The sequence below is a fragment of the Symphodus melops genome, assembly GCF_947650265.1.
Source record: "Symphodus melops genome assembly, chromosome: 17".
NCBI classification, from domain to species: domain Eukaryota; kingdom Metazoa; phylum Chordata; class Actinopteri; order Labriformes; family Labridae; genus Symphodus; species Symphodus melops.
Window position 1 is genome coordinate 6,589,813 of NC_136707.1, and position 26,603 is coordinate 6,616,415.

General features: G+C 41.3%; 1 long non-coding RNA gene across 1 annotated transcript; it reads right to left on the reverse strand.

Moving 5' to 3' along the window:
• Nucleotides 1-204: 204 nt before the first annotated feature.
• Nucleotides 205-26,290, reverse strand: LOC306837910. Its single transcript, XR_013781003.1, has 3 exons — nucleotides 26,165-26,290; nucleotides 24,347-24,496; nucleotides 205-368 (listed from the first exon to the last, which is right to left on the reverse strand). It is a non-coding gene; the product is annotated as an uncharacterized lncRNA (long non-coding RNA).
• Nucleotides 26,291-26,603: the final 313 nt, after the last annotated feature.

Sequence of the window (26,603 nt, forward strand, 5' to 3'; positions counted from 1 at the left end):
AAATGAACTCCTGCCTCTGACTGAAAAAAGAGCCAATCAGGAGGTTTATTCCCCGTTAAGACTGCTCCTGTTACTTTAAGACACAACATCATTCTCTAATTGTTGCGTGTGTTTACAGAGTAATCCTGTTAACGTGTGCCGTGTTGAACCTTGTTTACATCCTTATTTTACTGAGCACACGTATTGTGTCTTCTCAGGAGTGTCTCTTGGATGCAGATGGTTGTGTGAAGAAATAATAAAATAAAATGAGCATGCACCTGTGAGACGAGTGTCAGGTATTCTGGGCAGACTGCTGAGATGTTCCTGAGTGGAGTCACGCTGAGAAGCGAAGGTGTGAGTCCCCGAATGAGTAGCATCAGTAGATACATCTGTGAGAGAGGAGGGGAAAATAAAACAGGCCTCATTCAGTTGACAAAGAGGGGGCAGACAATGGGCGTAGCAGCATTATTTCAACTCCCCTCTGACAGTGTTCTAATTTAATGAGGCACACTGTGAGCGCCCGGGTAAGTCTCTGTCTCACTTTGTCTGGAGCAAGGTCAATCTGCAAACACAAGGGCAACAACAACAACAACACAAAGCCCAGCTTGTAAAGCAAAAATGAGAAAGTCCGATTACAAACCACCAACAGAGCAAACAAGAAAAGCCGCGCTGGCAGCCCGATATCCCCATAATTAAGCTGTAATAGCAGACATGTTGTAAACAATGTGTGCTGTGCAAAGAATGGTAATAGCATTTTACTGAAGCGGGGATCCAGCCAGGTTATTAAACGGTGTTGCTCACCTCCCCTGATGTGCTAAAGTGCGACTCTGCAAACAAGGCTACCATAGTCACAGCAACGACAGCCAAGCAACAACAACAACAATCGATTCCAAATGAACACACACACACACACACACACACACACACACACACACACACACACACACACACACACACACACACACACACACACACACACACACACACACACACACACACACACACACACACACACACACACACACACACACACACACACACACACACACACACACACACAGAGTCTTCGAGAGACTGTAACTCCAGCCTTTTGGCTTCACCATGTCCTTCCTCGCTCCATCTGTCTGTCACCACAGACACACAAGCGCCATTCCAGGCAGCAGTCGCTTGGCAACATGGCTCAGCCTCTGAACATATTTCCCAGTTCGGGTAAGATATACACTTTCAGCTCCAGTGTTATTTCATTAGAAGAGAGCATGTGGGTTTGTGTTTCTGCATCTCTGTCTCCAGCCACCTGCTTTTATTGGAGCCTGCCCCCGGAGTGTGTGCAGGGGGAATATTAAAAAGACGAGTGCCGTTGAATGGGATATTATAACATAATTAGCAGGGGTTCCGGGCTGGCACACCGCAGGAAAACAGATGGCCTGCTAATTCTATTAGCAGCGCAGAATGACCGCGTAGCTTTTAAAACTGGTAAGAGTGCTGTGACCTTCAAGCCCCTAGAAGTGGCCTGGTGCACAGACCCCTGAGACTATTAATGGATACTTACAGAGATAACAGACACTTTATATGAAACGTTTTTCAACATGTAAGGGAAAAGGTCCAATATTATGATCAAATAAGAATAGATGCTGAAAATATGTGTATTGAATGTATTTAACTTCAAACTTCAAAGCATGCCAGGTAGAGCAGTCACAATAACCCAGGTTGGCTATCAATAGGCCTTTTTCATATAAGACATTTTGAATTGTCATTATAAGGAAAGCAAAGGTGTTTCTAATAATAGTATGCATAATGGCTTTGTTTTATTCAAGTGTCCCAGCAAAGACAATGTGACAGCTGAAACCAGGATCCATATTTAATCTAACTATTCACACCTTTGCTTTTTAACTCCAAATGCCAAAATGTCATAATTTGTTAATCAAATAAGTTGCTTCATACAGTCAACTGAGATCCAGATAAGAATAGATGTAGCAGCTGAAAAGTTATGTGTCATCATACAGTAGGGCTGAGATGGATCGACAATGTTTTTTTTCCTCATAGAGGACACGAAGCAACATTACACATTTGTAACCAATATTTTATTCATGATTTTGCTCCACAACCTAACACAAGGCTGTCTTAAATATTAACATGTTTTAAGCTCGCATTTCATTTGTTGATCTGCCAAACTTTGGATGCACGCGATGCAAGAAATGAAGTCGATGCTTTGGTTTCATTAAAAAGCACAAAGACGACAGTCTAAAAGAGCATGCATTAAACGTGTCACTCAAATAACTGATGGGAATGTTCACTTCTTACGAATGTGACAGATGGCCTACAAGCTTTACAAACGGAAACCATATCATAAGGTGGAAAATTGTTTAATATACTTTAGCTATATGTCATTTCTGTGCTTCAGCCAAGACAAAGACAAACAATTGAGTGACAGGTTTGACAGTTCAAAGACAGCAGGGGGAGATATGTTACAAAGTAGCACTTACACAAGAGATAAGACAGACTGCTTTGTAGACAGGGTTTACAAAACGTTGCTGCTCATATAGTTTAACAGACGACTGTTGAGGCCCTCATTAGCCTGTCCCAGTCTTTTTCTGGCCGATAGTCAGTCCAAAGTCTTTGCTGCAAGTTTTCTGGAGTCGTTGCTGGTAGTCGGTCATAAACCACGGCATCGTCAACTTACAGCATGAGATTTTCTTGATCTCCGGTTTTTATTTTTCCCTGAGACAGGAAGGTTGAAAAAAACTGATCTGGTGTGGAGGAAGAATTCTTCTGCAGCTCTAAAAGCATGTTATTCTAATTCCCCTTACATATAAATGGTGATCATTTTTATCATTCATTTTCATGAAGACAGATAAGCTGTGAACACATGGCTTCATCTATTTTGCATCTAAATGGGCGATGGAACTGAACATAAAAACAGTGTCACGTCCGTCCTGGTTCTTCATAAAATTAATCACGTCACTTATTCATTCATTCAGTTTCTTAGCCAGGGAAGCACAGCAGGTCTATAATGTTATCTGAGCATAAAGTGTTGGATATTACATTTGGAAATATTAAAAAAGACTTCTTTTTTTTCCACATTTTTATTACAGGCCATATTCATGTTTTCGAATTTTTATCAGACTGTATCTTTGATCTGGCTATGCCTGGTTGAGTCAGTTTGGTGGAACAATGAATCAGTATGGTTGTGTCCTGTAATGGCCATTGGTCTGAAGCAGTCATTTGACAGTCCACATCCAAACTTCTGCTCTGCCCCGAATACTGAGCAGAGCTTTAGCATCTGACTGTCATTCTCACGCCCACTCACTTTTCATTCCTACCTCAGCCCTGACGCTCTCCCTCCCAGGTTTCTATATGCCATCCTTCATCCTTCATTCCTCAGAAGATTCCATTTACCTTCTCTATATATTTCACAGACACATTTTGCAGCTCTTTTTTGCCCTTTTTTTTTTCTTCCTCCATCCCCTTTGCTGTCCCTCTCCCTCTGAAGCAATCATCCTTCTTCCTTTCCCACTTTATTTACATGACACCAAGGTTCTCTCAGAGGCAGGTGCGAAAGGCAAAAGGCAGCCTTTTACAAAGCGGTTCAGCTTTAATATCTTCCCCTTGCTTTTCGTCACAACCCAAGAGCTTCATAGCAGAACTAACAGTCCTCTGGTAACCGCATTGTCCTTCTGTAAATATCATGGGCCCAGTCTCATCTTTATTTTATTACCACCTCTATCACTAAAGATCCTGAGTGTGGACCAATAACATTTAGGCTTGATGCACACTTGACACCAGTCTCATATCATCCACCCCCTGCCCTTCACAAAACGCTGCATAGAAAACACAAAGGACTTCGAGAACCAAAGCAAGACTTTACATGAAATCAGACATGGTGTTATGTGAGATGCTTTCTCGTGTTTTAGTTTGTGTAAATCCATTTTGTTTGTGGACAGTCCTTTTCTTTGGGAAGTCGTCTTGTTTCGTGAAAGTGCTGTAAAAGTTTCTACTGGTTTGTGAAATTCTGTTTTTTTTTATGTAATATTGTTTTTTGTTTGGAGGATTGTTGTGTTTTAGAAATGTTAAAATCCATGTTCTTATAGAAGTATGGGCGCGGGTTGCATGGAGTTTGGCGTGCATGCCATGTGTGTGGAGGCCGTTGACCTCCAGACGGGGGGCGGCAAGGGTTTGAGTCCCACCTGTTGCTCCTTTCCTGCATGTCTTTCCCCACTCTCTTCCTGTTTTTCAAATATCACATCAGTGAGTGCTGTCAGATGGGCCTCCCTTTGGAGGGTTACTTACTGTCATTGCAATATTTGGGCCACTGCTGTGGTTTAAATTAATCAGCTCTCAGGTGTCCCCTATTGGCTTGGGGATCCAAACCATTGCCTGCCTCAACTGTTGACAAGCCATGTCTCAGCTTAGGAAACTAGCTGCCAGAATTAAACCCAGCATGGGCTTATTCATCTTCCATCTCTTCAAGATGACCCATGTTTACATCACCACAGAAAAACAGAGATAACAAGATAAACTGTTAGTTTTAGGCCCGTGTGACCCTTACACAACACACAAGACACTATTTCAACTGCTAATAATGGCAAAGTCTTAGCCAGCATTTTACTTTGTGAAGTACATACAGTATGTATTTAATAGACAGTCCTTCCCTTACACTGCTGCAGGATGAAAGTCCACACAAGTACAAACAGCTCAACTGTTTTGATGTGGCTGGTTGTAATTATTCTGCGGTTTGAGTAGTGAAGGCCAAGAAATCAAAGCACACGTGAGTGCTAATTAGCCAACGATAGCTAGCTAAGGTTACCTGTAACGATAGTGTCAGGATCACTACAAGCTGTCACCGTCAGCCACTGTTCAGATGCAGTCATGAAAGTTTTTTCTCAGATTCAGATTGGTCAGTGAATCCAATGAAACACATACTTTCTTTCCTTTAAAAAAAAAGAAAAGAAAAAGAAAAGCTGCTTAAAACATGTAGGTGGAATGATAACTTCTTAGTAGTGTGCAACAGTAGGAAGCTTTCTCGTTTGCCCACCAGGTGGGCGATTCTTCTTAAAATCAAGCATCTGTCAGGCTGTTCATGCGATACCTACGAAAGAACAAAACAGAATGATCACTAAAGAAATCAGTGAGAGCCACAGAGAAAGTGTGGTCTTATGTCGGGCTGTATTTGTAATATAATGACTGAACTTGCCACAAAGATATCAAACTCCTACAAGTCAGAAAAGAAAAATACCAAGAAGGGCAAGAGGAGTTATTGAGAAATAAAAACCTATTTGATATAGTGTGCGCTGTAAAAAAAGTTGAAGGGATTTATGAGGAGTCTTTGGCGACTAGACTCCGGCGTGACATCGTCATTTTTTACGGCGAGAGTTATGCCGTGTGCAGCGCGGGAGTCTCGACACTGGTGGGGGTGAAAGAGCAAAGCGAAGGCGTCGCTGAGATTCTGGATAGGAGGCAGTAAGGCAAATATTAATCTTATTATTCCAGGAAATATGACAGCAAGGAGATGATAACCTCGCAGAGGTCATGGTGAAAAGTGATTGAACAAGAGATGCCTCAGTCAGCTGATTGGAAGTGAGAGAGGAGGAATTCTAAACATGAAGCAGCATCCACACTCTTCACTTCATAATGTCAAAAAAAAAAAAAAAAAAGCAAAGTCAAGTTAAAACCAGGACAGAATGATGCAGGATTTATACTTTTCTTTTTAGAAGTAGGTCTAAATATTCAGACGTACATTTGTAAGTAATTCATCAATAACTGACAGATGCTTCTTAAGAAGCTGAAGATGATGTTTTGTCCATCACAGATTCGGAGCTGCATAATCTCAGGGAGGAAAATAAAGAAGAAATGTATTTGGAATGAAGCAAAGAATCCCCATAGGACTCCACGTGAGCTGTTCTAAATATTCGTAGCAGCCTAACACACAACTGCGTAACAGAAAAAAAACGACTTTTCAACATACTGTAAATCACGTTTGCTTGCGTGCATGGAAAAGTGTCTCTCAAGCTCCTTTTGTGTACTCCTTCATTATAATCAAGCAGCTCAGTTCCTCCTAGCTGTGTCTGCTTTACAGTGCACGTCAAGTTGTCAGCTGTTTATTAATGGATTCCCACTGGAGCAGCACATGCAAGTCACTGATTGCTGCAGCACGGCAACCTACTTACTGTGCGGCCCGTTAATGGACGCCTTCAGACTGCTCCTACCCCGTTCTCACTGTACTGTACATGCACAAGCAATTCGGTGGGTTATGTTGTGATTGTGAAAGATGGGAGGAGGAAATGGCGAGCGTTCATGGCGAAAGAAAGAGGCTGCGGTGAATTAATTTTAAGCAATAATCCTCAAATGAAAACTCATGAGAAGTTAGTGTTTACAGCTTTAATCTAAGGTGAAATATTTGTTTTAACTCTAAGACAGTCTGCAATTACACGCTCATTTATTACATTTAGCAGCACGGCTGCATATTGCACAAGGCATCATGTTCATATTCATTAGCCAGAGCGACAGCACAGTGATGATTATTATTCCCATCATTGCACACGCACCTTTGTGCAGCTACTGTAATTCATGCATTTATTTATTCACTCTGGATTTTATGAGGATGTTGCTCATTAACACAACAGGCATCATCGTGTGTTGCGTGACTCTTTGATACCAAGATGAGCTTTTCACACATTTACTTCAAAGTCTGAATAGTTTAATTCATAATGAGGACGCATTTTGGAGTATTTTAGGGAATATAATATTTCACTTTAAGATTTAAAAACTATTTTGTTGTACTGTAAAACGCCTGGTTTATCAAATTTAATTCTCATTGAAAACCATCCAAAAATCTGCTCTGGCGCGTTCCCTCTGTAGCAGTCCTCCATCATTTGGTGTTGAAGCTCCAGCACAATGACCTGGCAACAAGGCTGCCCCTCTTTGGTGACTTAACTACTTATATCAGCTGTAAAGTAAGAAGCTCTTGGTTTATAGGGATGCGCCTGCATGCTTCAACGCAGTGATGTAAAAGTTCACGGAAAGGTTCAGTTGTCCTCCCACTGCAGCACGGACACATTTATATTTTCCAAATGTGGGAAACAACCAGACCTCCAAAAAAAAAAAAGAGGAGAGAAAAAGAGAAAAGACAAAGTTGTGTCAAGATAATTCTCATGTGCGGTGACAAGAAATTGTCAGATTAAAAAAAAAAAAGAATAGAAGAGAGAGGGAGGGGAAAAAAAGCCTTTGCATTTTAATGACAAGTTTGAATTGAACGTAAATAAAGAATATGAATGAAGCGAGACAAAAAAAGAAATTGTCTGTCAGAGTGTTGATGGAATTCTTCACCATGCAGGAGTGACGAGTGGACTGACACACAGACTCACCACAGCCAAGTGTGAGGAGAATGTGTGATGACTTCAGCACACCTGAGCGGTCAGCTTCAGAGGAAGGAGAGGAGGGCGAGCGGCACTTTCAAGAATTCATGAGATCCTAAAAGAAACGTCTCATGAGCAGGGACTTTTTCACAGAGTCAGCCGGACAGAGATATTTTACAACTAATGAAGGGTAATGGCCGAAGTGATGGACCAACACTCCTCACAGTGACCTTTCAGGTGTGTAGAAGCTTGTTTGTGAGGATGTGTGTGTGTGTGTTCGTGTGTATGTGTGTGAGTGAGTGTTTGGGGAACAGCTTGCTAAAAGCCGATAGAGCAAAGCTTCTTGAAGGACGGGTGACCTCATACATCATGCTGGCATTCCTCTGCACTGTGGTGAAATGAGGGATTTTCTATCCCACTCCCTTTTCTCCTCACACTCCGATACACACCCACACACACAAACAAACACGTACACACATCTTTACCTTTATACATGTGAGGATCCCCATTGACATTTCCTAGCCGCAAACACTAACACAACCCCTCACACCTCTAAACAAGACTTACTGTGCGTCTTGCGGCGGCAAATTGACTTTGGTGCCTTCATTTGTGCACACATAAGATTGCTCAGCTCCTCTCTGGAGGAGGGTCTGACAAGTCGAGCAGGTTTGATTAAAGCATTTTGCTCATCGAAAACTACCCGGAGACACAGTTTCGAGAATGCTCACATAATCTGGACGGCGTCTGACTTTGATATTTCTTGCTATATTTAAAGGCAATAACTCAGTGATTCCGAGATCGAAGGCTGCACCTGAAACATGCCGGGAGTGTGGGATTAACACTGCCACGAGCTTTCTGGTATCATGGAAACAGAATGTATATGAAACTACTTTACTGTTGTCACAGAGCGAGCAGACAATTAAACATTCAAACACAGCCTATTTGAAAAAAGGACGAAAGAAACATATTGAATCATTTCAGACGTTCACTCACGCTGTCAACAAGTAAATTACGTTCACTTTTACGGCAGTAAACGTTGTCGAGCAAGTGCACTGGTAATAAAGCACGAATAAATCATTGGTGGAGAAAGATTGATGGTTCTGGAGTCAAATACGAGTCGTACACAGTGTAAGCCCTCTGCAGGCAGGCCATCGCCACTTTTATGTGCTTTTGCAAAAACCGCGACAAGCTGCTGCTTCCAAACATACCACCATGTGCTGTGGCATAACTCTGACACGCTGCTGCTCCTGAACCGGCACTTCCATGTGCTGTGGCATGGGTCAGGGGCTTCTTTCCAATCTTGATGCTACTGCAATAATCTTGGAGGACCCTTGGTCCGCTCCCGTCAGTTAAGGTCACATGACAATGTAGCCTCTGGGAATGAAGGCCTACTTTTGTTGGTGGAGCAGGCCGTTTGCGGCCAAGGCTTCCTTTACCCTGTGTTGCCGCCATTTACCCTTTCACTAGCTTGTTGGTGTTAGCTGCACTAGCGTACAGATGTCTATTTATACACATTAATAAGGCCTAACCCTTCGTAAGATGACTGTCAATGTGTTCCAGGATTGCAGTCTGGTGGATTTAGTTCTTCTCCACAAAGGCTGCGTTCCAGCATGTAGTAATGAAACTCTAGTACATGATTATACTCGGACTACAACACAAACAAAAACACTTAGAAGATCAAATTGGGTGCCTAATTACAGGTGCTGCTTGAAAATAAATCTTTAATAAGAGATCAGAAGATGGAATTAGGAAAGAGTGAATACTCGTCTATATTTGCCATGTGACCAGTGATTTCTTAGGTTCTTCAGGTTGGACAGCACCTGTTGAGCTAACCCCTCCTAATATGTAAAACCAGATTAGATTTACTCATGGGACTTTTATGGTTGTCTTTGTCTGTTATCAAGCAGGACGAAAATCTTTGGATTACACTTAGCAACACAGATTTGACACGGGGGTAAATCTCTTTACTCTGTAATCATAGCCTCACTCTGTTTCTTCACACACACAAACAGAAACACACAATGCAAATCTTGTACTGAATGTTTCTATGACACTGACAACCTCTAACGACCAATCAGCACTCAAACAATACGCAGGGCCATGCTATATAGGCTGGTGGCCACACACACAAACACACACACTTTCGTTATGTTACATTAGCATGCAGAACGGTTATCTGTCAGTAATCTGGAGATGTAGCGGGAAGCTCAGCAGTACCTCATCTGAGCAAAAACTTGCTGATTAGCGGCGAAATTATCCTATTAACAGAAATGATTTCACAAGCTTCAGCATACAAATGAGTCACTTACAAAAGTTTGATCTGATACAAGGATGAGACTTATTAAATAATTTAATTGTGAGATTAGAGGGGGCTAATTTGACAAACCAGCACTAATCAGAAACGACAATAGGACAGCCTCGGGGCCTTGGTGGGGATTGCGCTATCCTGTTATTTAGATGTTATTAATAAGATGGACTGGAGGATGTGAGCGAGGAAGCAGACAAACCAAACAGCTGATACTTGTGTGTTTTTGCGTTGCGTTTGGTTGGCAACGTCAGGTCTAAACTTAGCTAACCGAGATGATCAGAATTAAGGCACAATCGCTGCCTGGTGAAGCGGACACATGCTCAGAACAACGTGAGACCCAAGGATGATAACACTGAAAGTAGTGGACTGTGATTAATCAGTGACAGCTAACCACTAATTACAATCCTCAATCAATTACCTCAACACTCATTATCTAGTCAACACACCACCTGGAGAGCACTAATGTGCTCTACTCTCGGTGGGAAGAATCAGCATATATACTTGGGTTTTTTTTGAAGACCTGAGACAAAAAGGGAAATGTTAGAGCTGGAAGAAAATCTGTTTTTTTTTTGTGTGTGTAAATCTTTAGAAAATATCAAGAGAATAATCCTCGCTATGTGTGAAAGCATTGTGTCAAAAAAAGCTGAATATGAAAACGTGTGTGGTAAAGGGGGGGGGGGGATCTCTGCTGTGGCCAGAAGCCTCCAGCCTTCACTTTACATTTGGAGCGAGACTAAAGATTAAAGCTCCTCTCCCAGCAGCTCTCTAACAGAGCACAACCCAATTACACCTCGCCGGACCTACATGGAGAACCAAGAGGGCAGAAAGATGGAGACAGAGAAAAGAGAATGAAGGAGACAAGAGGAATAAAAATGAGGGAGGTTGCAGGGAGGGATGACGGGGTACAGGGGTAAAAAAAAAAAAAAAAAGGGGGTGGACAACTACGGGCAGGGAAAGGATGCTGAAGGAGAGATTGGATAAGGAGGGTTAACAGTGGGAAAGCAGAGTCAGGAGGATAAGAGCCATGCAAAGGAAGGCGTTAAGAACAGAGAGCGAGGGGGGATATTGAATTGAGAATATCAGAGGTTAGAGCAAAGCAAAGTCAGACATCTCCCCAGGGGATCAAAGAATGTATTTACTTCAAACGGTCCACCCAACTGTTTGAAACTTTAGTAACCTTCAAAAAAACATGCATTATATTACATGATGTCAAGAAGCAGACAGTTTTACTGTGATGTTTCACAAACTGTGATACTTTGAATCCAAGTATTTACAAGACAAGACGGACCAAAGAAGTTGTTTGAGTCCAATGACTCTCCCTGCAGAGCAAGCATAGATGGATGTACCGTATTTGCTTAAGACAAACGTCTAAACTATTGCAGGGATGGCCGTATTATTTGGCTTAGTCGTTAACATTCTGTAATAATGATATCTCCAATGATAATAAATAAACCAATGGGGGCCATGATCAGTTTAAACATCCTATCAGGTATTCATTTACTCTGAGCTTGCAAGCAATCTGAACAGAGTTAGTCAACATGAGAAATATCATCACCAACATTGACAATGTAGGCCTGTGAGAATCGCTGCATTTGCATTTAGCTTTAGGTATGATTCAAAATAGGAACATCCCCAGACATGCAATTAGATATATTCTTGTTCTTTTTTTTTTTTTTTTTTTTGTGCATTTCATTCACAGCTAATCACAACCAAAATGTTGCTGCTAGCTTTTGCAGGATGGTTGTGTTCCCTTATAGAGTAGTTTTGTCACTTACACACATATCTGGTGTTTCTCACAACAATGTGGCCAAGGGACATCTTGTACTTTTTCTTGAATGACCACAATTTGTAACTCAGTGTGGGGGCTACAAGCAACAAGAAGTGTAAGTTTATGTAAGTGTTTTAAGTGATTACATTATGTGTAGATATACCACTTTGAGGCTGGAGAAGTCATGCTGCCTACACCAGTGTTCCATAATGGCAGATTTGTTGATATAATCCTAGAGTATGTTGCAGACAGAAGGCAAATCTCACATGGATATCCAGCCTAATGGAGTGCAATCGGTGCAGTCTCTTACAACACAAACACTGAGAAATCTGTGAATTGACTACAAAAGAGGGCAGAAAAGTCCTCCACATTCCTTTCTGAAAGGCTTTCCAAAATGTTCAGTGTAATTATACAGTCGCTGTTTGTACCTAGTAAAGAATTTGATGCAACAAACTCTGACAGGCATGGAAGGAGTAGTGGAGAAGAGATGAAATAGCGGAGAGATTAAAAGTGTATGTCTGCTGTCTCTCTCAGCTTTACTTCCTTCTGGTAACAGGCCCTTTTTACACAGAGTGAGCAGAGTTTATAATGTCTGCTGTGGTTGACTGATGATGTGGGTTTTTGGAAGCCAATACCGATTCATCCCAAAAGTTGCAAGCTTGCTTCCTTTTGAAATTTTGCTCTTGGCAGGATGGAACATCATCTGGATGAATATAACAACCCCAGTTCATTGAAGCTGTTTATCCTCCAGTCCAAATGCGTAATTCTGTTCTCAGGTTAGTTTCTCAGGGATTTTGAAATTAGATTTTATGCAAAACAGTCTGACAAACTGTGCATCAAGTTTGGATCACGTCATAGTGTACAAGACTTCTTTACAACAACATTAGACAGATTTTCTGTCATTATTCCAACGCTATCAACTCGGATCCAATATGATGAAAACATAATGTTTAACTGGCTGTAAGTATACCTGGCCTCCAGAGTCCATATACCAAAGAATGGGACACGTTGAAACTCTGTCTTAAAGGAGCCATGAATGCTCTATCAATGTCAACCGCATGATTACAGTAATCTTCGATGTCTGTGGGGTTCATTCTCAATGTCTATTCTTGGCCAACTCATCATGTACCTGCTGAAATATTCCCAAGAAACCAATTGAAAACTTTGAGCTGCTGGTGGAACAACAAAAAGTCAGGCATCAACTAAATATTGAAGATTCATCCTCTTGGAACTTTTAAGCATTTGTCGGAAATTCAATGTAAATCTGTTGAATGATTGCAGTCTAGACCAAAAAGATGAGCCACTTAACAATGAGTCACGGCTGGTCATAATTTGGGCTTTTAAGTATCCTGATAAACTTCATATTCTGATATCAAAGCCTGGAACACTCTGAAAGAAACCAGGGTACTGAGACATGTGAACACCAGGACCAGGTTTTTGCCAATTATTGAATCTGACAACACAGTTGCTGAGCAGATCTGTTTTATAAGTGCAATTTATCTCAGGATCAACAAATGTACTGGCCTCCTGTCAGAGAAACTGCATTGTCTGAATTCTTAACAAGTTTCTTTTTACAAACTGGGCTAAGTTTAAAACCTTAAAAAGCAACCGATGCAGTATGGATCATTTGAAAGAAGTAGCAATGTTGTTTAGTTGTGTAGTATACTGCAATTGAATAAGGCTGAACTTCAATGAAGATCTCTTTGCCTGCCTTGTCACAGTGGCAGGCGAGGTAAAAAGGATAAATAAATAAGGCATGGCTGTGTAGGTCGCTGAGCCGTGACCTTTCGGCCCATTTGCTTTAGGAGAGCAGGAGTGCAGCCTCAGCTAGCTGCTCCCAACAAACTCCGGAGGGTGAATTTTAATCAGCGCTGTGCCGATGGCCGAGGCAGTGCATCATGCTTAACGAGGCTAAGAGAGGGGCTTTCATTTACCCATGTGCAGGTAACAAATGGAGCACAGTGCTCATAAGACAACCCTGCTTTCCCCTTTATTCTGATGTCCTTCAGCATCTCTCTCTCTCTCTCTTTCTGCTTGTCCAGACCTCAACCTGCCTTACAGAGAATCTCATTTATAAGGTTTATACTCTGTTGGTTCTTTTTTTTTCTCTGATTCACTTGTGCTCTGTTGGTTTACTTCTTCAGACAACATTTTTCTTTTCTTTTTCTCTCTGTGTAAAGCAATTTCAGCTTCTGGCGCGGCAAACACTTATCTGGAAAAAAAGGCTCTATCAATGGTTAATATTTCTGTTCAACATTGGCTTTCCATTTTATGTGGCGCACCTTTACAATCAAAGCAGTCTTATACAAGTCCTTTATAAAATATAACGGTTGGAAGTATTGGTGTTCAATTGGATTACATTATTCGACAGAGGTCACTATAGTCTGTTTATAGGCTACTCCTGTTGTTTTCTCCAGGTCATATACAGTCCAAAGTCTTGAAGGTTAGGGGCACATTTAGCAGCGGTTTAAGATTGTGATACTTTGAAAAACAAGTATTTTATCCCCTCACTTGAATTGACTATTCATGACATTAGTCTCCGGAATTCTACTTTGGTTATAGGTAGGCTAAGCTACTTTGGTCCAGGCTGATCACTGGTGCCCTACATTTTGTTAGTGACAAATGTCTACCAAATAGACACTTCAATCAGCTCTTGGCTTTCCTTAGTCTATAGTTTTAATTTATTAGTGTTAGCATGTTATGCTAACATGTTAAACTAAGATGGTAAACAAGGAGTTCAACGTGAGCATGTTGACACTGTCACTATGCAGATGCTAGCTTGCTGACGTTAGCATTAAGCTAAAAGCGCCCTAGTGCTTAATTACAGCCTTACAGAGCTGCTAGCAGGGCTGCAGGCTCTTAGTCACGTTTGTTTTCATTGTGTTGTTTGGCATATTGCTTGAATTTTTTTTTTTGCATGATTGCTTTTTTCTGTTAATTTGACTACTGTCTGTGAGCTGAACTGTGCCTTGGGGGCCATTTATTTTTCATTTATCTCTACTTCCATAATATATCTACAGCCCTGTTTGGACAGAATTAATACTCCAGAGGGAGACGGGTAGTAAAATATTTCCCCAGCTACTTAGCCACTGAGCTAACAATTCCTGCTGGAATATAAGCCATAGCTAACATACTGGAACTGATTTTTTGAAGAGCATATTTTGGATAAAAATCTTTTGTGAATTATTCACATGAACACCGACTTTTACTTCACTTATTGGCCTGAGCCCATTTAACACCACACAAGCTCTCTTCCTGATTTTCTCTCCTCCTTGGCTACTGTACGTCTCTCTCCCCCTCTTTCGTGATGAGTCCATCACTCCTCAGCTCCACAGGTCTCATTACAGCCAGGCCAGTAGGGAGCATTCTAATAAACAGATGAAGATGACACTCTTACAGACTGCGAACACACACACACACACAACCTTGAGAAAGATTACACCAGGGACGAACACGAAATAAAAACCTTTCACTTGATTATTTCAGGCAAAATAAATCATGGCCCTCAAACAACCTTAGAGGAAGAAAAATAGTGATACTATAACATCCGCTGTGAGAGCGTGAGCAAACACCCAGCTTAAGATAACGGCACTTCTTGCTACGAGGGCAAAAAAATGGACACACAGACACGTGCACAATCAAACACACACTTAAGTAATGAACACATACACCCATGCACCTCTGTTGCACTGTGCACAATAAGTCTTGCTTCATTAAAGCCAAATCTCATCCACTATCAGTTTACAACCACAGAAGTCGTTTGAACCGCCGGGGAAATACAATTCCATTCCGTTTCGGGGTTATCTTAATATATGAGCTTGTCTCCGCCACATTGGTCTGCAGTTATGAGCCGCACAAACACCCACAGCACCGCAATATTGCACCGGCACAGTCACAGGACGGATTGGTGCACACAAAGCAATTAGCGGCTCATATATACGTGCATAATTGTGTCCTTGTGTGCGAAAGATTTAACTCCCACGTCTGGTTCTCTAATTTCTTCATCCCGTGTTATTAGCAAACAGTTCATTGCAGACTGCATTGTGTATTTGTTTGTGCCCGTCTTCGTATCCCTTCTTGCAAACAGACCATACTCATAAAATTGTACCAGGAAACATTCAGGTACAGTAACCGTCATCACCGCTGCTGCTGCTGCTGCTGCTGCTGCTGCTGTGTTGTCGGAGTAAATTGTTTTGTGAGATTTGACTCACTCGGACACAGAAAAGAAGGAGAAACAAGAGAAATGGAACACAAACAAGACACATCTCTCAACGCCGTCGATGTCTGAGGTGCTATGGCCATCCATCCTCCATCGCTCCTTCATTCACTATCTGTCTGGCCCTATCCCACCTGTATGACACCCGATCACTCTTCATCCCTCCATCCATCCATTACCCCCGTCACTTCACCCTTCCATTTCTCTGCCCCAAGGCCTCAGATCCTCGCGCCTGTCACTGATGATGCCGTCGGAGTGGATTACTTGGAAAATCATAAGGGATGTACTCTCGTATGGTTCCTCACAAACCCTATTAGAATAGTATTCAAGAACAAATGCTATCCAAAATGTAAAGCACCGGAGAAGTACTGACTAATGCCACATTAACCACAGCACATTATAATCTTTGTTAGTGTTTTATTATAGTCAAATCAGTTTTAATGCTTTCGAGCTTTTAAAGAAAATTATGAATAAATTAATGTGCAAGGAATAAATCTATCAAGTTTGATCTACTACTGTGTGTCTAAATGTGTTCAAGCCGGGACATTTAAGCACATCAAATGTAGTTAAGCTCCAATAATGTGCAGAAAGATTACTGTAGGATAACTCAAATGTTCATAGCAGGACATCATGGCCACTTTCACGATTGCTATACCAACAAGGCCACACTCTGTTTGTGAGGTTGTCTTACCTTCCTCTAGGTAATTATTCAAAGACATAAGAGAGTTGTTCAATTTTAAAATAAATTATTGACATATTTATATTTAAATAAATTCTTCAGTTGTGTAAAACAAAACTAGTTGAAGTTTAGGTTTCAATAGCCAGAACTATCGTACCGAACACTCTGCCTCCTGTCCTCCCTCCAGACCAGCAGGCATCCATCTACATGGTTCCCCCCCACTTTAGAGCTGACGGGCTATCACAGACGGAGGGCTTGCACAGTCTTTCAGAGCGCTGACCTGCCAGGCCTTGCTCTCCACTTGCTCATAAATGGAGGAGTAAATGATGGGAAGGCACAGAAGAGCGAGGAGGAGGAAGTTGGTGACAGACTCGTACAGCATGCAGAACAAGCGGGTACGCCTCTCCACATGTATCACTCCATCTATCTCCACCCTGACTGTCTCATCTGAGGCCAATGGAGAAACACGCGTCTTTACAAAGACAGAAGGTCGGCTGCAAGCTGCTACACAAGCTGACTGTCAAAGTAAAAAAAAAAAACAAAAAAAAAAAACACCACACCCTGATGACTGAAATTCCAGCTCGTATGAGGAAGGTCATACAGGCCGAACCAACAGGAGATTTTGTTTTGGATGAAGTGTAAGCTTCTAAACTCTAAGAATGTTTCCAACAGGAGGCTTTATGAAACACTAAATAACTACTTTATAATTTAAATTTAGACAAACAAATGCAATCCAAGCTCACCATGTTAGGTTGTTATTAGTGTCACTGTTAAAAAAGGTGTAATGTTCATCTGTGTTGTGTTTAAAGCTTGCGTGTCACTAAATGTTATCAAATAATTCAGTTGGATTAATTTATCAAAATGAGAAAGGCTGAACTTTTTTTGAATTATTGAACGTTGTATATTTTATTTTGTAATATAATTGACGCCATTTGTGTTGTTGATTTAGAGGAAACATTTTAACTATACTTTTCAAAACGCATATCACACATCACATCTCACTATCATATCACGCATCACTGCACAATATGTGTGATTCAGATGGCTGTCATTGAGCCAAGCACTATAAAGGGGCAATCATTTATAATTTAGGGAGCACTAAAGAACACATCTTTATTGTCCGACAAGATGGATAATTGCCTTTGGTCCATCTGGTAGCTCAGTTAAACACATGTACACGCACACACACACACAAACACACAAACACACACACACACACAGCACAAAACAACACACAATATATTTAAGTGAACTAATCAGAAGTAATTTGAGGCTTCAAAAATGATTTGTGTATACTGATACAACTATAAAAAATGTATTTTTTAATTAAATTCTAGATTCATCTTTAAACCAAGAAAAAATCTCATGTTTCCTTCAATTTGTGTTGTTGAATTCATAACCCCTGACAGTCTAGCTCTGCTTCTTAATATATGACTGTTGACGTGTTATAAAGAATAAGTGCTGATTAAAATCAGTTTCACCAAACGTTTTTTCTGTATTTAAATGGTATCTATTTTTCCACAGCATCTGGACACACCTGCTTCTGATCTTGTAAGAATCTTTGTTGAAGATTCGGTCCAGTCTCTTTCTCTGTCTCCTCAGACGTCCCCTCACTACTGTCCATTCTGTCATACAGTCATAAAAAGGAGCACAGACACACAGACGTCAACGACATCATTCTGTAAACTGATTTGACAAGCATGCCTCTGTCACCATATCTTCAAAATGTGTTGCCACTCAGCAAATAAATGATGAAACCTCGTTTATCACTCCTACTATTCAATTCAATTCAAAAAACTTTAATTGTCCCCTCGGGGGCAATTCAAGGGCAAACAGAGCAGTAAGAGAAGTAAGAACTGTTTGAAACGGATGTAAACAGAACTGTAGTGCAGAAGAAGGTGTAACTTTACAGTGAGCGGACTAAGATGTAATCAGACATAATGCAGATGTGCAGTAATGAACAGATGTGACAGAACTGCAGTGCAGTAAATGAGAATGTAGAGATGGATGGATGGATGGATGGATGGATGGATGGATAAATGGATAGATGGATAGATGGATAGATAGATAGATAGATACTTTATTGATCCCTTTATTGATCCCGAGGGAAATTCAAGTATACTATAAGCTATATGCATGTAGGCAGATACTAGATAATGAAGTGATGGTGCATGGCAGATAATAGAACAACAGACTAAATATATACTAGCTCTATATAAACAAATAATGAAGAATAAAGACTGTAGTGCTATGATGGATATGAGACCTGATATCAGACAGAATAAAGTGGAGGAGTGCTTGAAGACTATAAATAAGCATACTTGACAGAACACTAACGTGTGGTCAACATGTTGACAGACTACTAACATGTGGTCTGCCATGACACCACAGTAAACTGTCAGTATCACAAATAACTGCCTCCGCTCTGTTTAATGAACGCCAGGAGATTGCTGGTTCATCCCTAAAGATGGTCGCCAGGGCTAACTGTTTGACGAGGAGCAATCTGCAGGGCTCAGACGTGAGCTGCCTTAAAGCCTGCTGGGCCTCGACTTTAGTCAACACAGAGAAATCCCTGTTAAAATACTGTCCAAGAGAAAAAGGTCCGACTCCCTCTGCAGCGATTACAACCTGTGCTCGCTCTCGGTGAAGCCAGGGGGAGCGAGTCAAACAGTTCTGAGACAACGAGTGAGAAAGAGTCTACATATCGCTAAGCTGGAAATGAGCTCCCGTGATCAGATGAGGTGAGTGCCACGTACACCGGGGATTAAGCTGGAAGTAAAATGTGTTACTCACACACTCACTAATCTGGCAGCAAAAAGAAAGAAGCTGTTTATTGATGAGTCAGTTGCTGGTAAATGTGGCAAAAATAAATTTTTGGATGTAAATTAGAAAAAGTCTCAGACAAGACAGACAAAATAAAAAACAGAAATCTTCATTTTAGACGGTCAAAAGTCAAAACATCATCAAAAATGAAATACGAAAATATGAAAAATGTTTTAAACCTGGGTGAACACTTTACATTTTCATGTAAAAATTTTATGTTATTTAGCACAGTGCAATTTGCAATTCAAAGAAAAAAGAAAGAACCATCTAAGATGTAGCTGCTCACACTGACTGTGAGTATGTATTTTTTTCAGTGCCTTTGTTAATATAAAATCTTGAAGAAAGTACTTTGTGCAATACAACAATACTTTGTGCAACAGTGAGAAGACAGAAAAGCAAAAAAAAAAAAAAAAAACATGGAGCTGTAGATATTAAAGATAATATGTTGTCTCAGCCGGCCAAAATGTCTGATCATCCAGCAGCCAGACCGCTGATCGCTCAGCCAATTAATCTGGCATAATGTCTTTTTGTTCCCTTAAACTCAGCATGAAATATTACTTCTGCCCAATTCTTAAATGAGTGAAGGTTGAACGAGAACAAAACATGGCTTAGTCTGTGGAAGAGGTTAAATAGATAACACAACAGAAACTCTTTGATTTATCTTCAGAAAAAGGGATTTAAAAAAATAATAATAATTTAGTTTTACAAAAACAATGCTTTGTACAAACACTACATGTCCAACAAAAGGAACAGAAGTCCTTCACTTTGTGGTTGGTTGTTCATCTTCTCCTGTCTTTCACAAGCACAGTTTGGGCTCAAGATACTGATGGTACAAACCCCCCCCCCCCACACACACACACACACACACACACACCCCACCCAATCTATTCAAAGGGACTCAGCGTTGACTTTTCCTTTGGAGAAAGAAGATCACTTTTAATATGACCACCTTGAAGGTTGCTCTACACTATCACGGACAAAAGGGATATGGAATAAAATGAGACTTGAGAGCTTGCAATCCATTATCATTCAGGTTTAGATCTTACAGAATTCACTCCATTCCTACCTGCAGAGATTTAAAGCAGCTCCCTCATCTGTGGCCATATACAGCCAGGTTTTAAGTCTGTGGATGCTGCAGGGGAGAGAGGGGGGCCGAGTAACAGAGAGGCTGCTGGTACAGGAGGGGGGGGGGGGGGGCAGTCCAGGAGGAGGCACTGAGCTGAAGCCGGGAATTGATAAGTCTCTAACTGAGAGAAAGAAGGTGAACATACAGAGTACAGGACAGTGGGGAAAATGTAAAAGCTAAATAAATTGGAGGAAAATTCTCACAGGAGGCTGGGATCATATGACTCCGTCTGTGAGTCTGCAGATAAAATATTAAGCCCTGAAAAGGTCATTGTAAAAGAAATGACATCACAAAAAGCAAAAGCAAACAGCGAGGCTTGTTAATGTGGAAACATGTGAAGAGAGATTGTGTTGAGTCACAGTTCTGTCATACCGTCTGATATCAAATCCCATTCGTCAGAACACCAAATCGGAATCTGTTTGGCCGCGTGAACCTTTGTAGCCCATGCCCACTTCCAACCTGTCGTCACACATCACATATGGATGTGAACGATGAGCAATTCAGCTGAAAAATGGCTCTCTCTTCCCACATCAAATTATTTTTAAATGGAGTCCAGTGGAGGTTAAGCTTCACAGTATTTCACACAGTTTTAGAAAAAATAAGTGAGAACAGTGAGAAAAATAAACAGAATTTATTCTTGGGCATTAAGGTTGTAATGTCTTTCTATTGTTAATTATTTGATATTTTTTCAGTTTGTATTTGGAAACCCTTTGAGGGCTCCGTCTTCGGGTTTCGGTAGCGCAGGCTCGAGCTATGATACTTCAAAGAAGTGCTCCACTGTCTGTGTTTGGAATGTACGCTTTGCAATAGTTTTACCACTTCCCATTTGTCTCGTGTGATGTGATTGCACAACAGAATCATCCCACTTTCACATGATTCCAATGTGTATTAATTATAAATACATTTATAAGTGTTTATCAGGAGGAATTTCAGCAGCCGTCTGGACTCCAGAATATTTGAGATTCTTAAAGCGCCTTTGAGGAGTTTTTCGCTGGTTATGAAACAGACTGAAATTAATAATGATGCCTAAGATTGACTATTTCTGTTAAGTTATTTTAAGGTCTGACTCTGCCGCCGCAGGGTAGGTGTTAGCTGACGTGATAGACATAACGCCTAGATTACAGTTTTTTTCTTTTAAAACATTTTCCAGGGCAAATATCATAAACGATCAATCTGATAACGAAAGAACGCAGGAGGAGCTTTTTGGTGTTGAAAATTTTCTTCAACATGTACAAGACAAGATCAACAAGGACCTCTTTGTCCACAGGGTCGTTTTGACAGAGAAGTTCCTCATAGCAATTTTTAGCTTTGACTGCTTTGTATAGACTAATAGTAACACTGCTCAAATGTTTTTCTTCTTTTATTTTTTCCGAGAGCTCTCACAGTTCATTTATTATTTACGATGTGATTAAGATCTGAAATATTACCTACAAGCCCAGCATATATGTGCAGTTAATAGGAGTGATGTCAGTAGTCAACCACATCATCACAGCCGGCAGCACACTATTTTGGACCTGTGGTTTAAACTACAATAGAGCAGTTAACTGCAGATCTTGCTTAATGGCTGGAAACTGACCGCAGGCAAGGAAACATTGTGGAAGACTCTGGCCTACGGGACGCCCTCAGGTACGATATAGCCTTAACATAGTTTCATTCACACACAACGTGCATGAGGCAGAGAAAGAACACAACACTTGAAGTCCTGAAAAAGTGAATATGCATTCCCTGTTGGACGTCAAATGAGTCATTTTGTCGACACACTCCGACATACTCATTCGTACGTACTTGCTCTCATCTTTCCAAAAAAAAAAGAAGAAAAGAAACAGAAAGACTGTATTTCTCTTGGGTTAAGCCTCTTGCCTCTATTTCAGTATTTCATATCATTCTCAAATCCTGACGCTAGGAAGAAAACTTTACACTGTTCGTACAGATTTAAATATGTTCGAACGTTTATAAATGTCAAACAATCGGAATTTCAATTTCCAATTTAAATTTCATTTCATGTGGTGAAAATGTGATTAAAGATGATTAGCTATTGAAATTCACAAGCTCATCATTGATTTTAAAAATTCATCGAATAGTAGTTACCTCTTTTAGTTTGCCTCGATGAGCTGTACTACGTCTTATCGTACGGTAACAGCTGCTGTGATATGAAAAAAGGGTTCAACGTGACTTTACACAAGTAATGTATTTACACGAGTCCATCTTTCTCTTACTCGACTGTGTACATTTGATGCTACTTCTTCAACATTCTTAACAGAGTAAATGTGGATGGATGGATATTTGGAGGTAGGTAGACATAGATAGATAAATGAATGTTTGAAACGTCTTCGCTTCGAGTCCAAATTGTTTTCCTGACTTTCGATTCTTTGTGGTTTCGTGTGTATTGACAGCATTAGCAGTGATGACATTCGTAAAGCAGCAGCGAAGTCTTTTTTTTTATTGTTGGTGAGATTTCCTCGTGGTAATCATCTTCCACAGATGTGACTCTCCAGCAGCAGAGCCTGCGGCAGTCCTCAGCCCTCAGGGTGCTGGGCTGCACTATCACGCACCCCTCTGTGTGGCCTTTAATGACATTTTTCACGTTTTATTGCATGTAAATGATCTACAGCATGTGTGTGTGTGTGAGTGTGTGTGTGTGTGTGTGTGTGTGTGTGTGTGTGTCTTTTCACTTTCAAGTGTTTGTGTTTTTGTTTGTATGCCGTCCACACAGCAGCTCCAGACCCCCCCAGTCGACCCTTGACCCCAACGCTCTGAGGAGGAAGTGACCCCCTGCTTCCAGTAATGGCCAGCGTGCTGAGGCTGAGGCAGCCGGGCCAGCGAAAGGTCACAGGGAGAGCAGCCACAGCAGGAAGGAAGGAGGGAGGAGGTGAGGGAGGAAACCCAGACAAATTAGATAAATAATAAAAAAAAAAAAAACATTGAGGGGAGGGAGAGTAATTAATGTGTGCACAGAGGAGGACAGGGAGAGGAACAGTGATGTGAGGATCAAATTAAAAAGAGGCCAACGTGTGACCTTCAGTCAGTGGTTATCAGAGGACAACCACTATTATGAAAAGAAAAGCTGCTTCAGAAAATCCTTAAAAAGATTCTCGCTTTACAGTACTCACTTCTTTCCTGCTATTCATTCTAATATAATTAAAAGTCTCTTCTTCTTTTCTTAACAAAAGGAGTGCTAAAGAGTGTTTGGGTTCCTTTACACAGTGTTACATCCCTGCAGAGGCTAATACTTTAGACACAAGCAGGATAAAGAGAGCAGACTAAATGACTGTAAGCTGCTTGTGAAGGCCGGTCTGGAAAGAGGTAGAAGGTGCTACTGCGGGGGCGGATTATTGGCTCCTCCATGTCGTCTGTTTTCTATATTCGTCCTCTAAATTGATTTTTGTTTTGTTGCTCTTGTTGCTGTCCATTGTGTCCGCAGGAGGAGGGTTAATAACGCTTTTTTTCCTCTCGCTGGCCACGAGTCCCCCGTGGCCAATTTTCTCACCGCCGCAACAACTCTGTCGCAAATTAAACTGTCATAATGCCCATAACCACAATTAATGACCGGGATTAGGGGCAGAAATCTGCATTACTGAACACCTTTAGGCGCATGGGAGCTCCTCAACACAAGGCAGCGAGGAAAGGGCAGTGAGGGAGGAATGAAAGAAGGAAGGGAGGAAGGAAGGAAAGGGAGGCCAAAGCCAATAAAAGAACATGGCCAGGAGATGGAACGAAGCTGTAAAGAGAGGAGAAAGGAATGAAAATTGGGATTGAAAATGTCTCCGCCTGAGAAACCAAATCCAGAGAAAATAGCATTTAGGATCGACTGTACACTGAGAGAAAGTTTCAACGAGACGAGAAAAAAATGCCCTCTCGATTCACATAAATAGAAGTTATCGATGCTAAAAAGCCCAACAAGCTTTCCGCAGCCTGATTACATGTAGCTTTAAAGCTAAATGTAAATGCCAAGTATAACATAAAAGCAAAGTGGTACGATTCCAGGGATTAAATGATATTTCCCCAGGACTTAAATTAACTGCTTTGATTCAGCATTTGTGTAAACACAGACAAAAAAAAGTGTGTGGAAGTTGTTCTGGAGTTGAATGATCTCACCTAGCTCCCTTGTGGATTAACCTCGTGGCGAGCGTCTTGATCTGCTTGGCTCCGTGCAGGCCGGCGAGGAGGAGGATCCCCACGCGGGGCTCTCCGCACTCTGGCTCATGGAACGTCCTCACACATCACCTTCAGCCCCTCTGGAGCGCTCTGCCAGTGACGGAGAGAGAGAGAGAGAGAGCAGAAACAGCAGGTAAACTAAATTACTCCAACAGCGCTGCCAACAACAACTGTTGTTTCGCTGTGTAATGATACGGAAATGCAGAATTACTCCAGCGCACAGGCAACAAGGCCGAGATTAAATAAGAGAAATATATTGCCGAGAGGAGCAAAAGTGACAGTTATGCAGACTGAAGAAGGAGGGCGATGGGAGACGGGATCACTGGAGGGGTAAGAAAATCATTTCCACTAAGTTTGATTGCTAAGTTCAGGGAACAATAATTTTCCCTCATTCACTATCAGAGAGAGAGTCTTGTTGTGTTCAGGAGACACGACAAGGAATTTTGCATCATGACACTCTTTCAATTTAGCAAACTAATGATGTCAAACAATTAATTTCAATGAACTTCTGCTAAATAAAGCCTGAGATAGGATGTTAGGAAGTCTCGCATATGTCTAAACGTGTCCCCAGCATTTGAATTCAAAGTACTGCTGGAAAAAACACTCGTGTGGAACTGCAACATTGCGCTCATTTAAAATGTGTGGATAGATTACTGCATAGTCCAAACATTTTATTTACCAAGAAAAGGTTGAAGGGGATCAATGAGGTCATCCGAGTTATGGGGGCTATGAGGGGGGGGGGGTTGAACACCGTCACCAGCGTTCCCTTCTGTCATGACATTGAATCTTTCAGTATCGTCATTATTGTTCGTCTGCGTTTTGTTGGAGTGTACATGTCAGGCAATTCATGCCACACTCATGGTACTCGTATCTTAACCCAACAGCCAACGTGGAAGTGGTAGGAAAATAAAAGTAACGTAATATTAACGTGAGCTGCTCTCCTGCATGTTTCACTCTGAGCCAGAAGGACCTACACGCTTGTTAACTCGCTGCACTGCCTTCTTCCTTGTGTCAGAGCGAGTGTCAGAGTATACAAGGAAAGTGAGTTATGGCACAGACCAGGCAAACTTGTGTTTGTTCTCTCATCCAAAGGTTCAACAGCAAAGATGTGGTCACGAAGAGTGTGTCTCCTTTGGTTCTCTCTGTGTCTTTAACTCTTTAGCTCTTTCTTATCTGTATTACAAAGGTATACCTGCTTTAAAGGTGTTTCAACTGATGACTTGATTAACATGATTTAAAAAAATGGGCTTTGACTCATGGTCAAAAGAGAAACAATTGTTTCCCCACATAGTAAGAAAAAAAGCCATACAAACTCCTCACTCCTCACACAAAAAAAAAAGAAAAAAGAAAAATGCTTTTATTATGAAACAGACAGATTAGGAAAGGGAGAGTTTTCAGCAGCAGCTTGACACAAGTGTGTGAGAGTGAAAACTTGAAACCACACAAATTCAATCCCAACCTACGATGTAACGGAAAACACAACATCTTCCTTCCTGTGTTCTCGTTCACAGACATGAACGAGATCACAGGCGTGTCTGAAGGTCATTAGGTCATTTCATCTACCGCTACCTTAATTAGATGGTGTTACAAAAGGTGTGTGTGTGTGTGTGTGTGTGTGTGTGTGCGCGTTGGGGAGTTCAGGATCATTCTGTGACTCTGTGTTGTTTATTTTGGGGCATTATTATGCATACCATCTTGTTTCTACATGAACATAGTAGCAGGTGTGAGCAAGCACTCATCCACGCCCCCTCTCTGTACCTTGTCAGCTGCAGCCAGCAGATCACAGCCATCTTGTCCAGGTTGGGGGCCTTGACTGTGTGTAGATGAAGCACATCATCTCTATTTAAGACATCTGGCGCCACGTCATTCATCTCCACACGGTTCTGAGCGGGAGGAGAGGACAGGGGAGGAGAATACACAGGTGTAAAAAGGAGAGAGACGAAACAGACAGATGCTTTGAGAATCCTTCAAAACCACACGCAGCAGCTACAGAGTGTTTTTTTTCATTTCATGTGCATATTCCAAAAAATCTCCCCGAATTAAACTCTTTCACCTTGTTTAGCGCACACTCAGGGACCGCCAAGCAGTGAAACAAAACAAGATTGTGAAGTGCCGAATAAGAAAAAAAAAAAAAAAAAAGATATTCGGAGAACCTTCTGAGCAGTCGAAACACGTTTCAGCAAAACCACATTCTTCT